Genomic DNA, 15422 nt, shown 5'->3' with positions numbered 1-15422 from the left:
GTACCCAAGACCTCCCTGCTGCAAATCTTTTGCCAATCTCAAGAAGGTCAGGGTGTGTGATGAAAAGGCGCCGGGGAACACACATCCCACAAGAAAATCTTAAAAGACAATGGGGAAACCTACAGTTCCATCTAAGTATAAGCCTTGTATAACACTACCTCTTTACCGACTCTTCCCCAAATATAAGGTAGTCTCCTGCATCACTGTTTTCCTTTAATTACTTTTTTATTTCTTTTTCATTTTTATTAAAAAAACTTTTTTCTTTATACATATATTTTATCTTTCTTGGGTGTGTGACTTGCTTCTGTTTTCTTCTCTTTCCACCCCCAAATGCACCGGCAATATAATGTAGCACCATTTCTTCCTCCAAAGGCACATTAAAAAAAGGGGGTAAGGTTACATATAAAAACAAGCTCTTACCTACTAGAGATGAGAACTCATACTTTTTTGCACACAGGGGCATCTCACACCTTGAATATATGTCATGTGGACCCAACTTAGACCCCAGGTGATTAGACATGGATAGTTCAGCAAGAAACCCTGTATCCCAGGCATAGAAACGACACAGTTCTTCACAACATCTACAGGAACCAAATCCCATCTGGGACATCCTTAATACTGCTCAAACACCAACATGGCCCAGCTCTAATATGATATCCTGACAACGAGGAAATTAGGAACCTGACCTAAGAGCAGGTTATCCTACCTCACCAGGTAATGATAAGACAAAATCAGAAGACTTGTCACCCTTTGGTCTGTGCAAAAGCCAAGATAGCGAGGTACAGATTACTGGCTGATAGAACCATGACCGGGCAGTATGTATCCTGGGACCAATAAAAAAGCCCTAGTCTAGGGTTTGATCTACAACCTGCACAACAACCACGATCTCTAATTCCAGAGATCTGACTGAGACAGTAGGAACTGAATGGGTCTCCTGGTAACATAACAAAAGACGCTATCCCAGGTTCCATCCTAGGATCAGCGCAAGGACCAAGACCACCAACCACAGAAGACAGATTACAATGACACTAGGGGAACAGAACTTCTAGAACCACAAAGAAAGACTTCACCATAAGTTTCATCCTTGATCTGTGCAAAGACTGAGATCTCTAGATACAGAGACTTGACTTTACCTCCCAGGACGGAGCAGAAGTCTTCCATACACCACAAAAGCACCAACGGGAGAGAAAATGAACTAGAAAGGACTCTATAGTTAATCCCATGACAGTTTACTCCAAGGATGGAGAAACCCTGTATCTCTTAGGCCAAGGGAATTCTTTTTCGAATGACCCCAATGTTTACTATGCCTATGCAGGAGGGGAAAAAATAATAAAAAAAGAGACAACAAGCACAAAATAATCTTTTTTTAATTCTAACTAGTTTTTGTCGGTTTCTTTGATTTGGTATGGATATTGAACTGGTTGTACCCATTTTTATTTATTTATTTTCTTTCTTCTTTTCTCTTCTTCCGTTTTGTGCTCTGTCATGTTTTTTATCTCAAGACCATGGCAAGTATGTGATGCCTACATTTATTGCTATAGTGCCAATTGGATATTTTATTCTATACTTCTTTTTATACTGTTGTGGTGTTTCACCTTCTTTTTCTCCTTTGTCTCTGGAACCAAGGATGAGAGCATCTAGAAGGACTTCACCCATTTTCGGCATATTTGATTTTTACCCCATCTTATTACTTTTCTCTTCTTCAAACAAAACCACATAACTTTAACTATCTAGTTGCGCCTCCCAATTAGAGGGGGATACAATGGAGGTACCATGTCCAAACAGTTTTAAGATCACTAAGTAGTTAGCTAGGCACAGAGAGGACCACTCATTCTAGCAGCCCCCGGGGGTGGCGGTGGAGGCTATGGGAGGCAGGACGAGAACAGGGGTGGAGGGAGAATTCAGTGGTGGGAATTCCCCTGATTCAATGTTAATATGTACCTAAAATATTCCTGAGAATGATATGTAAGCCACTATAACTAAAAGAAAAGAAAGAAAAAAAAAAGAGAGAATGGGTAGAGAAGTATCTGCTATAGGGCAAGCACCCTACTACTTGCCTTGCACATGGCTGACCCACAATTGACCTCGGTTCGATCTCCAGCAGCCCATATGGTCCCCCAAGCCAGGAGCAATTTCTGAGTGCATAGCCATGAGTAACCCTTGAGCATCACCGGGTATGGCCCAAAAAACAAACAAAAAAAAATAAAATGAAATTTATGATGGGAAGTGAACACTGTTGAGGAATGGGTATTGGAGTATTGCATTACTAAAACTCAGCTATCTAAACGTTTTTTAACCCTCTATATCTATAAAAATATTAATTATTTACTCCTGGCTCTTCATTCATGGATCATTCCTGAAAGGCCTCATGGCACCATATAGGGTTCTAGGTATAGAATCCAGGTAAATAGTATGCAAGGCAAGCACTTTATCTGCTATACTAACTCTATGGTTCAGGGTTTATGTTTTTAAAAACTTGTGAATAGGCAAAATTAATGGTCGCAAATCATTAAAAATATAATTAATGTCATTAGCTTCCTAAATGGTTAAATCTTATTACATTTGTACTGGAAAATTTAAAACTCAAAGAAAAATGTCCTTTGCCCTAAATTTATAAAATATAAATCTTTTTTATTTATACTATTTATTACTTTGCCTGTGCTTGGTGTTCCCAGTGACTTACAGGGCAATGCATGTGACTGCCATCTTGCCTAATTGGACCAACATTGTCTACAGCACCAACTCAAAGTATGATAAATATCCCTCCATCACTTTCAGGTATCTGAGAATTCTGTGTAAGATGTAAGTAAGTGTCAGACAAGTCATTGAAAGCTCCTCAACAACAACAGATTAAAAAGAAGAGATTGAGGTGGCCTTGAATAGTTTATATACATACATCAGATTTTTATTTGGAAGGTTAAAGAACTAGAAAATTATCAATCTATTCTTCCTTCCATCCATTCATCTATCCATGCATTCTTTCTTCCATTCATCTACCCATTTATCTACACTTTCATCCATCCATCCATCCATCCATCCATCCATCCATCCAGCCAGCCAGCCAGCCAGCCAGCCAGCCAGCCATCCAACCTTTTTTGTACCCACACATTAAACTATACATCCATTCTGGTTTTATTTGCTGTGGATTGGGGATACTAAGGTCTTGCTATTGGATCACTCTTGGAATTTCTCAGGAGACCTTTTGTAGTGCTTGAAATCAAACTGTGGTAAGCAGCATGCAAGGCAAATTCCCTACCTGTAGCGGAAGACATTTAGAAAATAAGCAAATTCAGATAGAGGACAGATAGTCTGAGAAGGTGCAGATAATTATCTGAAGACTCAATGCAAATTACCAGAATGTCCTGTGCTCACCAGGAATTTCTGTGGGAAGGAGTTCTGTATACAGTCTCTGACCTGCCACCATTTTCTGGAGGTAGACTACTTTCAGAGATTTTTATCTTAGTTGCCTCATTCATTTTATTCCCTGATAGAAATGTAAAACTCCCCTTAGGCTTAGTTAGCATTGATTGAGAATTTGTTTATTATCTGGCCCTCTTTCTATGACTGATAATTTGCTGAATAATAATAGTTTTATGTGGAGGACCATAGGGGCTCATGCTCTCTGTCCATGAGGCAGTTAGTCCCTGACCCCATGCTGTCTTTCTAATATTTGTCTCTTTTTTCCTAATCCTAACAGCAACCCTACTTCAAGCCTTTCACCTGGAACTGAACTCCAGAACCTACCCAGTGTACTTTCTTTCTGACTTCATGTACATCTATACTGTTAACAAAACTTTAATAATCACAAACTTGACTTTTGGCCAGATGCTAGTATTGAGTCACATTTTTCACAACATTGTCAATAATTCCAGTATTATATAAGAACAAAATTAGAAAGACATTGTGCATCATGGCCTCTTCTCCCATCATTTAAATAACTTGCTGTGTGACTTTGGGTAAGTTCTTGCCCTGCTCTGAGCTAGTGAAATGATTTAGGAATTGCCCTCCAATTCTCTAATTTGTTGACTACACACACAGACTATCTTGCTGTTAGCAAACATTTTCTGATATATGTTTGCAAGTTTGTGATCATGAACAAGATATACATCAATTGAAAGATTGTGTCTTTATGCTTGCACCAAGAGAAACTGATAGAGTTAATTTCTCAGTCAGGCTTTGAGTGCTTAATGTTGGTAATGATAATAATAACAGAAAACAGAAGCACTTGAGTATAATGAAGGAATATGTGATTATGATTTATAGAATTGAGTGAAAGAATAGTTGTTCATCTGTGGAAAGATTTTATAAACATGAAATAGAAAAGCATATTCAGGTTCCCTATAATGGCATGAAAGGATGCTCAATAATGGGTAAATATGCTTTTTTGTGGCATGTGTGTCTTTAATAAATATTGACCTGTCCTTTACTGTTATAATTCAAAACATGAGTAAATCAAAATAAGGTGTGTTCTATGGGACTCTCTTGTTTTATTATCTGTCATTTAATTTTTAATACCTAAGTGACACCTGATATATTACCTAATCAAAAGAAGAGAATTATACATTACACATAATCAGTTATTTTTGCCATATCACTGAAATTAGACTAACAGATGAGGAAAATAAATAAGATGAACTTTAAAAATGAAAATGCTTAGCCTTTGGAATTTTAGTTGACAGCTTTTGAAAATTAAATTATAAGTCAAGTCCTGATAGGTTTGATATCTTCTTTGCAGCTTTGCTGATGATATATTACAGCTTTAATGGAATATCATTTATCATCTGATAATAACAAATGTAGTATTTCTGAGCTTGTCATCTCTTCTGTGATGACAAATAGTCCAACTTGTAGCGGTGATAATGGAATTTTATAATGATCTGTCCTAAACTGACTCAACTGCAGCCTGAGCTATTTTTCTTAAATCTCATAATGCCTATTACATGTAGACTACAATAGTCTGTGTTTCCCATCAATGCATGGGAGCAAATCAGTGATTCTAGATTTTAGACAAACTCATCAAAAGGATCAAATAATATTTAGTTGTATACCAAAATTAATCCTGATTACTAATCAGGAAGCTTGTTATAGGCTGACAAAATAGCCAACTAGAAAACTCAGAGGAAAAAATGGCAATGTAAGCTCTGTTTATCTCTTCAATGGAAGGCAGCCTATTCTATTTGCAGTTCTACCTGTCTAATCCATCATTTCATAGAGACTTATTTAATGAAAGCCTAGTGCTGAGAATATAAGCTAGAGAACCCAGTTGCCTTTACACTTTATCTTGAAGCAGGATTTATTTTATGTCTTCATTTGATTTTTCTATATCACCATCTGCTGCACCTATATACTCAATAGTCGACAATATTTGCCCTCTTAACTCTTGTCCAAAATTTCCAACAGCCTGTGACATCATGAAAGTTGAAATACTATTTTCATAAGTGTTGGTAGGATTAACAGCTGCAATACTTGAGTCTATGTCTCAGAAAGAAACAATATCTATATGCTCAAGAAATGTGGATAAAAGTAGTCTGGAGGATGCTCTTTTTTCACATTTCATATCTAGGTTTTACCTAATTTAAGTAGATTTTATTTTCTAGAAGGCAAGTCTATTACAAAGTATCAGATTTGAGTGAGGGTCTCAATTTTAATACAGAGAAATTCAGAATGAAATAAAGATTAGAGAGCACTGTTAGTGGCATGGACTGGCATACAAACTGTGAATGATAGATATGCATGTTTCCTTGGTGCACAAGACAAAAGTTAACTTTTACATGGGTCCTACTGATATGTCCAGTGGGGAAATTTCAAATTTATTCAGTGTTTAACCATTCTTCTTGGGCCATTTTATTCTAATCTCAACTAGTCTCACTTTTTATTTCATGATGGACTTCTTTCAGATTTTCTTCTATGGAGCTAAAATCCATATACCTGAAACTGGCTGGCTGTGAAATCTATGTCCCTGATCTCTCCTGAGTCTCAGCTTCCTTCTGCTTTTTTTAACTTCACCATTTATCTTTCTTTTATACTCTGTTCTTTTTTCCTGTTTATACACATTGTTTTACATGAAGAGTCACAACTTATAAGCCTATAGAACTGAGATTTTGGAAGGGTGGAGTTAGTACCATCCCAACTCTAGAACATCTTAAGTCTAGATAACTATTGCCAAAGGGTGTGTGTGTTCTGATGGAAAGCATTTCAAGAGAAGTTAATTATCTGATATGTATAGGAAAGGCCATGCCTTGAAAATGGAAAACTACTTCAATTTAAAAATAATTTTTGTGTGTGTCTAAAGCAGTCAGGTGACTGTACATATCTTTGTAAACTGTGGTTCAGACTCTGGGTGACGATTTTTTACTCTACTAATAATAGTGACCCACTACTCACAAACTAATGTCCCTAAGTATGTGGGATTAGCCTTATCTTTTTTTGTCTTTTATATATTTAATACATCTGTTATATATTCCACATGTATATACATTCAGAAGCATTTAGAGGAAACTTGAATTGAGAGAAGGAAGTTTGGAGTAAATGGAAAGCTTTCTTAAGGAAGTGTAAAAAGTGAGATAGAAAAAGTATATGGAGGGGTAAAATTGGATGACAAGAAAGACATTTTAGTTCAGAAAGAACTTGAGATCCATTGTAAATTCCTGAGTTGCAAATTACCTAAGGGAGAAAACCAATAGGAATCTGAGCCTAGGATTGCTTGTAGAAAAGAGAGGAAATAATGACCAGAAAAAATAAAGGTTGAGTAAGATGATTTGGATTTGAACTTCTATGAGATAGTAAGAGAGTGAAATAAAATAATTATTAAATAAAATAAATATTAAATGAAATAATTCTTCAGAAATGAAAGGATAGAACATATTTAACACAGAGAATTAAAAATCTGGAAGAGAGTGATGGCAAATCTGATAAAATTGTGCTTTCCTTCTCATACTTTGGTTCTGCTCAAAAACCTTTGTAAGAAGCCTATTCAGAGGTAGGAAAAAACACCTTAGAGCAAAAAAACAGAGGTAAAAAATAAAAATCTGTCTTGGACAGAAATAATGTCCCAGTAGGCTAATCACAAGTGTAGAGATCCAGGTTTGACATCCAGCATTGCATAGTCAGTCCCCCAAGAACAGCAGGCCTTGGTATAGTCATCAGAACCACTGGTGTATCTCAAAACAAACAAAACAAACAACAACAAAACCAACAACAAAAATGCATTTTCCTGAGAAACTCTAAGCTCATAGGAAGGTGAATGGCACAGATTTTGGTAGAGAGAACTGAATTCAAATAAGGCATTTATTATCTTGATTTGGAGTGGGAATTATACAAACGTGCTTAGCTTTATTTGCCTTATCTGTAAAATGGGCAAAATAAAAAATCCTCTCTCTAATGAATTAGATAATTGCTTCAGTTTACACAGGACTAAATGTTACCTGGAATGCAAAAATTTTAGTGTTAACATTGGGGCAGTCCAGAAAAATTGAAATGTTGATAATTCTATGGAAGGCATAAACTTTTTTATTTATTTTTAAAATATTTTTGTTTAAACAACTTTATTACATACATGATTGTGTTTGGGTTTCAGTCATGTAAAGAACAATATCCATCACCAGTGAAACATTCCCATCACCAATGTCCCAAATCTCCCTCCTCCACACCCAACCCCCGCCTGTACTCTAGACAGGCTTTCTATTTCCCTCGTACATTTTCATTATTAGGATAATTCAAAACGTAGTTATTTCTCTAACTAAACTCATCCATGTTTGTGGTGAGCTTCATGAGGTGAGCTGTAACTTCCAGCTCTTTTCTCTTTTGTGTCTGAAAGTTATTATTGCAAGAATGTCTTTCATTTTTCTTAAAAACCATAGATGAGTGAGACCATTCTGCGTCTTTCACTCTCTCTCTGACTTATTTCACTCAGCATAATAGATTCCATGTATATCCATGTATAGGAAAATTTCATGACTTCATCTCTCCTGACAGCTGCATAATATTCCATTGTGTATATGTACCACAGTTTCTTTAGCCATTCATCTGTTGAAGGATATCTTGGCTGTTTCCAGAGTCTTGCTATGGTAAATAGTGCTGCAATGAATATAGTTGTAAGAAAGGGATTTTTGTATTGTATTTTTGTGTTCCTAGGGTATATTCCTAGGAGTGGTATAGCTGAATCGTATGGGAGCTCGATTTCCAGTTTTTGGAGGAATCTCCATATCGCTTTCCATAAAGGTTGAACTAGACAGCATTCCCACCATCAGTGGATAAGAGTTCCTTTCTCTCTACATCCCCGCCAACACTGCTTGTTCTCATTCTTTGTGATGTGTGCCAATCTCTGGGGTGTGAGGTGGTACCTCATAGTTGTTTTGATTTGCATCTCCCTGAAGATTAGTGATGTGGAGCACTTTTTTATGTGTCTTTTGGCCATTTGTATTTCTTCTTTGTCAAAGTGTCTGTCCATTTCTTCTCCCCATTTTTTGATGAGATTAGATGTTTTTTTCTTGTAAATTTCTGTCAGTGCCTTGTATATTTTGGAGAATAGCCCCTTGTCTGATGGGTATTGGGTGAATAGTTTCTTCCACTCAGTGGGGGGCTCTTGGATCCTGGGCACTATTTCTTTTGAGGTGCAGAAGCTTCTTAGCTTAATATATTCCCATCTGTTATTCTCTGCTTTTACTTGCTTGGAGAGTGCAGTTTCCTCTTTGAAGATGCCTTTAGTCTCAATGTCTTGGAGCAGGGGTCCTCAAACTTTTTAAACAGGGTGTCAGTTCACTGTCTCTCAGACCATTGAGGGTCTGACTATAGTAAAAACAAAACCTATGAACGAATTCTTATGCACACAAAATATAGCTTATTTTGCAATGAAGAAACAAAACAGATACAAATACAACATGTGGCCCGTGGGCCATAGTTTGAGGACCACTGTTGGAGTGTTTTTACCTATGTGTTGTTCTATATATCTTATAGTTTCGGGTCTGATATCGAGGTCTTTCATCCATTTGGAATTAACCTTTGTACATGATGTTAGCTGGGGATCTAAGTTCAATTTTTTGCAAGTGGCTAGCCAGTTGTGCCAACACCACTTGTTAAAGAGGCTTTATTTGCTCCATTTAGGATTTCTTGCTCCTTTATCAAAATTTAGGTGATTATATGTCTGGGGAACATTCTCTGAGTATTCAAGTCTATTCCACTGATGTGAGGGCCTGTCTTTATTCCAATACCATGCTGTTTTGATAACTATTTCTTTGTAGTACAGTTTAAAGTTGGGAAAGTAATTCCTCCCATATTCTTTTTCCCAATGATTGCATTAGCTATTCTAGGGTATTTATTGTTCTAAATGAATTTCAAAAGTGCATGATCCACTTCTTTGAAGAATGTCATGGGTATCTTTAGAGGGATAACATTAAATCTGTACAATGCTTTGGGGAGTATTGCCATTTTGATTATGTTAATCCTGCTAATCCATGAGCAGGATATGTGCTTCCATTTCTGCTTGTCCTCTCTTATTTCTTGGAGGAGAGTTTTATAGTTTTCTTTGTATAGGTCCTTCACATTTTTAGTCAAGTTGATTCCAAGGTATTTGAGTTTGTGTGGCACTATTTTGAATGGGGTCATTTTTTTAATGTCCATTTCTTCCTTATTACTATTGGTGTATAGAAAGGCCATTGATTTTTGTGTGTTAATTTTGTAGCCTGACACCTTGCTATATGAATCTATTGTTTTTGGAAGCTTTTTTGGTAGAGACTTTAGAGTTTTCTAAGTAGAGTATCATGTCATCTGCAAACAGTGAGAGCATGAATTCTTCCTTTTCTATCTGGATTCACTTGATATCTTTTCCTTGCCTAATAGCTATAGCAAGTACTTCAAGTGCTATGTTGAATAGGAATGGTGAGAGAGGACAGCCTTGTCTTGTGCCAGAATTTAGAGGAAAGGCTTTCAATTTTTCTCCATTGAGGACAATATTTGCCTCTGGCTTGTGGTAGATGGCCTTCACTATATTGAGAAAGGTTCCTTCCATTCCCATCTTGCTGAGAGTTTTGATCCAGAATGGGTGTTGGACCTTATCAAATGCTTTCTCTGCATCTATTGATATTATCATGTGATTTCTATTTTTCTTGTTATTGATGTTGTGTATTATATTGATAGATTTACGGATGTTAAACCAGCTTTGCATTCCTGGGATGAAGCATACTTGATCGTAGTGGATGATCTTCTTAATGAGGCATTGAATTCTATTTGCCAGGATTTTGTTGAGGATCTTTGCATCTGTATTCATCAGCGATATTGGTCTGTAATTTTCTCTTTTGGTAGCATCTCTGTCTGGTTTAGGTATCAAGGTAATGTTGGCTTAATAAAAGCTATTTGGAAGTGTTCTTACTTTTTCGATTTCATGAAAGAGTCGTGCCAGGATTGGTAGAAGTTCCTCTTGAAAGCTTTGAAAGAATTCATGAGTAAATCCATCTGGGCCTGGACTTTTGTTTTTGGGCAGACATTTGATTACTCTCTTAATTTCCTGAATAGTGATGGATGTGTTTAGATATGCCACATCCTCTTCATTCAACCGTGGAAGATTATAAGAGTCCAAAAATTTATCCATTTCTTCCAGGTTTTCATTTTTATGGTATAGAGTTTCTCAAAGTAGTTTCTGATTACCCTTTGGATCTCTACCATATCAGTAGTGATTTCTCCTTTTTCATTCCTAATACAAGTTACCAAGTTTCTCTCTCTCTCTATTTCTTTGTAATTTTTGCCAGTGGTCTATCAATCTTGTTTATTTTTTTAAAGAACCAACCTCTACTTTTGTTGATCTTTGGATTGTTTTTTTGGGTTTCCACTTCGTTGATTTCTGCTCTCAGCTTTGTTATTTCCTTCTGTCTTTCTATTTTTGGGTCCTTTTGTTGAGTACTTTCTAATTCTCTGAGCTGCATCATTAAGCTATTCAGGTATGCCCCTTCTTCTTTCCTGATGTGTGCTTACAAAGCTATAAATTTTCCTCTCAGTATTGCTTTTGCTGTGTACCATATGTTCTGAAAGTTTGTGTCTCCATTGTCATTTGTTTCTAGGAAGGTTTTGATTTCCTCTTTTGTTTCATCTCAGACCCACTGTTTATTCAGTATGAGCTGTTTAACTTCCAGGTATTAAAGTTTTTCTTCTGTGTCCCTTTGTAGTTCACATATCATATCAGGACTTGTGGTCAGTGAAGGTAGCCTGCAAAATTTCTATCCTCTTGATATTATGGAGGCATGTTTTATGTGGTAGCATGTAGTCTATCCTGGAGAATGTCCCATGTACATTAGAGAAGAATGTGTATCCAGGCTTCAGGGGTGGAGTGTCCTGTATATATCTACTAGGCATCTTTCTTCCATTTTTGTTCTTAGGTCTAGTATATTCTTGTTGGGTTTCAGTCTGGTTGACCTGTCAAGTGTTGACAATGCCGTGTTGAGGTCTCCCACAATTATTGTGTTATTGATATTATATTTTAGATTTGTCAACAATTGTATTAAATATTTTGCTGGCCCCTCATTTGGTGCATATATGTTTAGGAGAGTGATTTCTTCCTCCTGTTTGTATCCCTTGATTAATACAAAATGCCCATCTTTGTCCCTTAGAACTTTCCTAAGTATAAAGTTTGCATCATCTGATATTAGTATGGCCACTCCAGTTTTCTATGGGTGTTGTTTGCTTGGATGATTTTCCTCCAGCCTTTTATTTTGAGTCTATGTTGGTTCTGACTATTAAGGTGCGTTTCTTGTAGGCAGCAGAAGGTTGAATTGAGTTTTTGGATCCATTTAGCCACTCTGTGTCTCTTAACTGGTGCATTTAGTACATTGACATTGAGAGAAAGAATTGTCCTGGAGTTAGTGCCATCTTTATATTGAAGTTTGGTGTGCCTGTTGGTCAGTCTTGTCTTAGAGTAGGCCATTCAGTTTTCTTTTAAGAAAGGTTTTGGGTCTGTAAAGTTTCTGAGCTCTTGTTTGTCTGTGAAACCATGTATTTTTTCGTCAAACCTGAAAGTGAGTTTTGCTGTGTGCAGTAATCTAGGCGAAGTCTTTTTTTTTCATTAATTTTGTCACTATGTCCCACCACTGCCTTCTGGCCTTGATTGTTTCCATTGATAGGTCTGCTGTAAATCTCAAGGATGTTCCCTTGAATGTAATTTCTCTTTTCAATCTTGCTGCTTTCAGAACTCTGTCTCTATTAGTGGGATTTGTCATTGTGACTAGGATGTGTCTTGGGGTGTTTTTTTCTGGAGTCTCTTTTGGTTGGTACTCTTTGGGCATGCAGGATTTGATCACATGTATTCATTAGCTCTGGTAGTTTCTCTTTAATGATGTTCTTGACCGTTGATTTTTCCTGGAGATTTTCTTCCTGGGTCTCTAGGACTCCAATGAGTCTTAAATTGTTTCTGTTGAGCTTATCATAGACTTCTATTTTTATCTGTTCCCATTCTTTGAGTAATTTTTCCATTGTTTGATCATTTGCTTTAAGGCTTTTTTTTCCAATTTCTTCTGCTGTATGGAATTGTTATTCATCTCATCTTCCAGTGTACTAATTCTATCCTCAGCTGCTGTTAACCCGTGGGAAAGCCGTTTTCCTTCAATTCATCTACTGAGTTTTATAGACCTGTTACTTGACCTGAAATTTCAGTTTGGGTTTTTCTGATTTCTATCTTCATATTCTCTTGATTCTTACTAGTGTTCTCTTCTATACTTTCTTTGAGTTCTTTGAACATCTTCCATATTGCAACTCTAAACTTATCTGAGAGACTGACTAGTTGGTTGGTCATGTTCAAGTCATCAGAGTTGCCATCGTCATTCTCTATGTCTGGCGCTGGCCTGCATTTTTCCCCATTATCACACTTTTATTGTGGGTTTTTCTACGTGTTGTGGTTGTATTCATTGGATTAATGATGTGCATGGCCGGGAAGTGAAGCAGAGCGGCCACACTCCTCTGGCTCCACCTTTTCTGGGCTTATAAACTCACCTCCCAGGAAGACTCCAGGGAAGGCGAGCCATCTGCAGATGAGCCACACACAGGATAAAATCAGGCCGAAAATGGAGCACAGCACAGAAGACAGGCAGAAATGGGTGCTTGCATCTGAGTTCCAGCAGAGTTCAGTGGCTTCCCCTTTCTGGGCGTGTAAGCTCATCTCCAGGGAAGGCTCCAGGGAAGGCGAGCCATCTGCACATGAGCCACACACAGGATGAAATCAGGCCAAAAATGGAGCACAGCACAGAAGACAGGCAGATAGGGGTGCTGGCATCTGAGTTCCAGCAGAGTTCAGCGGCTTCCCCTTTTTGGGCTTTTAAAGTCAGCCATTTCTTACTCACTCATTGGCTTGCTGGGTAGCTTCAGAATGCAGTTTTTTTGGGGGGTTCACTTCCCAGGGCTCTGAGGAGAGCTTTAAGGATTCAGAAAAGACAGAGAAGCACAGGACAGGGCTCCCTTCAGGTCCTCTGTTTCCTCAGAAGAAGCACAGCAGGGCAGAGACTCTGCAGGTAGAGCAATCAGTACTCCACCTGGCAATCCCCACAGGCAGCCATTTCTTATGCACTCACTGGCCGGAAGGCATAAACTTTTTAATACATGTACAAACCCTTTAGAAAAATGCAGAGAGAAATAAATGTGAGATAACACAACTCACTACAAATGCTTTCTGAGTGTGCTGGCCTAGGGTGGAAAATTCAAGTCTAACATGACTTCAGTCCAATCATAGAGGGTGATTTTCCAGTGATATAATATCGTATGATATATATAATTTTTATATAGGTCTCTCCAAATGATAGATAATAAAGTGTTTGTTTTCTGATTAGACTCAAATTTGACTGGAAAATGTCTATAAAGTTTAATTACTTATAGACATTGCCACTCCCCCTGTCACCCCTTAAGTTTTCAGAATTAATAAAGACAAAGTTCTAAATCAAAGAAGAAAAACTATGTCCAGGTATCTGGAACAATCTGTTCAGATTAAACTAGAATAACAAAATAATTTATGTAAGGGTAGTATTTATTTTAAATTGAGTCAAAAGTTCTATTCCTAAAACCTTTATGTTTAAGGAATTGTGAACATATAGGCAAAATTTTCAATTTACTCAGAAAACCTTTCAGAAGTAGTAAAGAACAAAAGAGGTCTATTGTAGACCTTGTATACTAATATGGGGCTACAGCTTACAAGTATTTATTGTCTTTGAAATTCATGAGTGAACAATCTCTGAATTCCTCTGATGATGAAAGCAGGAGGACACTCCCAAGGAGGTAATGGAGCTACTCAACATCTATTTAATAAGTCTCATACTCCATCTTAGAAAGATATATATAGGCCCGACTGTGAGAAACTGTGAGTGCTGCCTGTGTGTGTTTGTCCTGTCCTGTCTCCTAAACCTCTTGGGAGTGGTCCAAAAAGGGCCCAGAAAATTCGCTCTCTCAGAGGCTCCAGAAGAGCATGGCAGCTCAGCTATGTGGCTGTGCGCTCTTTCTAAGGGAAGAATGCCATTGCAAAAAGAAGAAAAAACCACACTAAGAACTGAGCTGGATCACTGAAGCCCAGCATCTCTCCCCTGACTGTCTTTTCTGCTGGGTGCTTGGGCCTAAGATTTGATTCTGTGTGAGGCTTCATCCATGGAGGGCTTCCCTTTCTAGGAGGCAAGTCGACCCACCCAAAATGGTGGAGCCAAAGAAGCATGGCCGCACACATTATTTAGCCAATGAATACCAGCACAACACATAGAAAAACCCACAATACAAGTGTGACAATGGGGAAGCAATGCAGGCCAGCATCAGACATAGAGAATGAAGATGACAATTCTGATGACCAGAAAACGGAGTATAGACAAGAAATATGGAAGATGCTCAAATAACTCAAAAAAACCATAGATCAAGTTGAACAGAACACTAATAAGAACCAAGAAAATATGAAGACAGAAATCACAAAACTCCAAGTAACAGGTCAAATAACAGGCCTGAAAAACTCAGTAAATTAGTCAAAGAATGGGAACAGATGAAAATAGAAGTCTATGATAAGCTCAACAGAAACAACTTAAGAATCATTGGATTCTCAGAGACCCAGGAAAAAATTTACAGGAAGAATCAATGGTCAAGAATATAATTAAAGAGAAACTTGCAGAGCTAAAGAATATATGCAATCAAGTCCTGCAGCCCAAAGAGTATCAACCAAAAGATACCCCAGAAAAATACCCCAAGACACATCCTAGCCACAATGACAAATCCCACAGATAGAGACAGAATTCTGAAAGCAGCAAGATTGAAAAGAGAAATTACATTCAAGGGAACATCCTTGAGATTTACAGCAGACCTGTCACCAGAAACACTCAAGGCCAGAAGGCAGTGGTGGGACATAGTGACAAAACTCACCTAGAATTCTGTACCAAGCAAAACTCACTTTCAGGTTTGACGGAAAAATACATGGTTTCACA

The sequence above is a fragment of the Suncus etruscus genome, chromosome 14 (genome assembly GCF_024139225.1).
Source record: "Suncus etruscus isolate mSunEtr1 chromosome 14, mSunEtr1.pri.cur, whole genome shotgun sequence".
NCBI lineage: Eukaryota > Metazoa > Chordata > Mammalia > Eulipotyphla > Soricidae > Suncus > Suncus etruscus.
Note: the sequence above shows the minus strand (reverse complement) of the source record.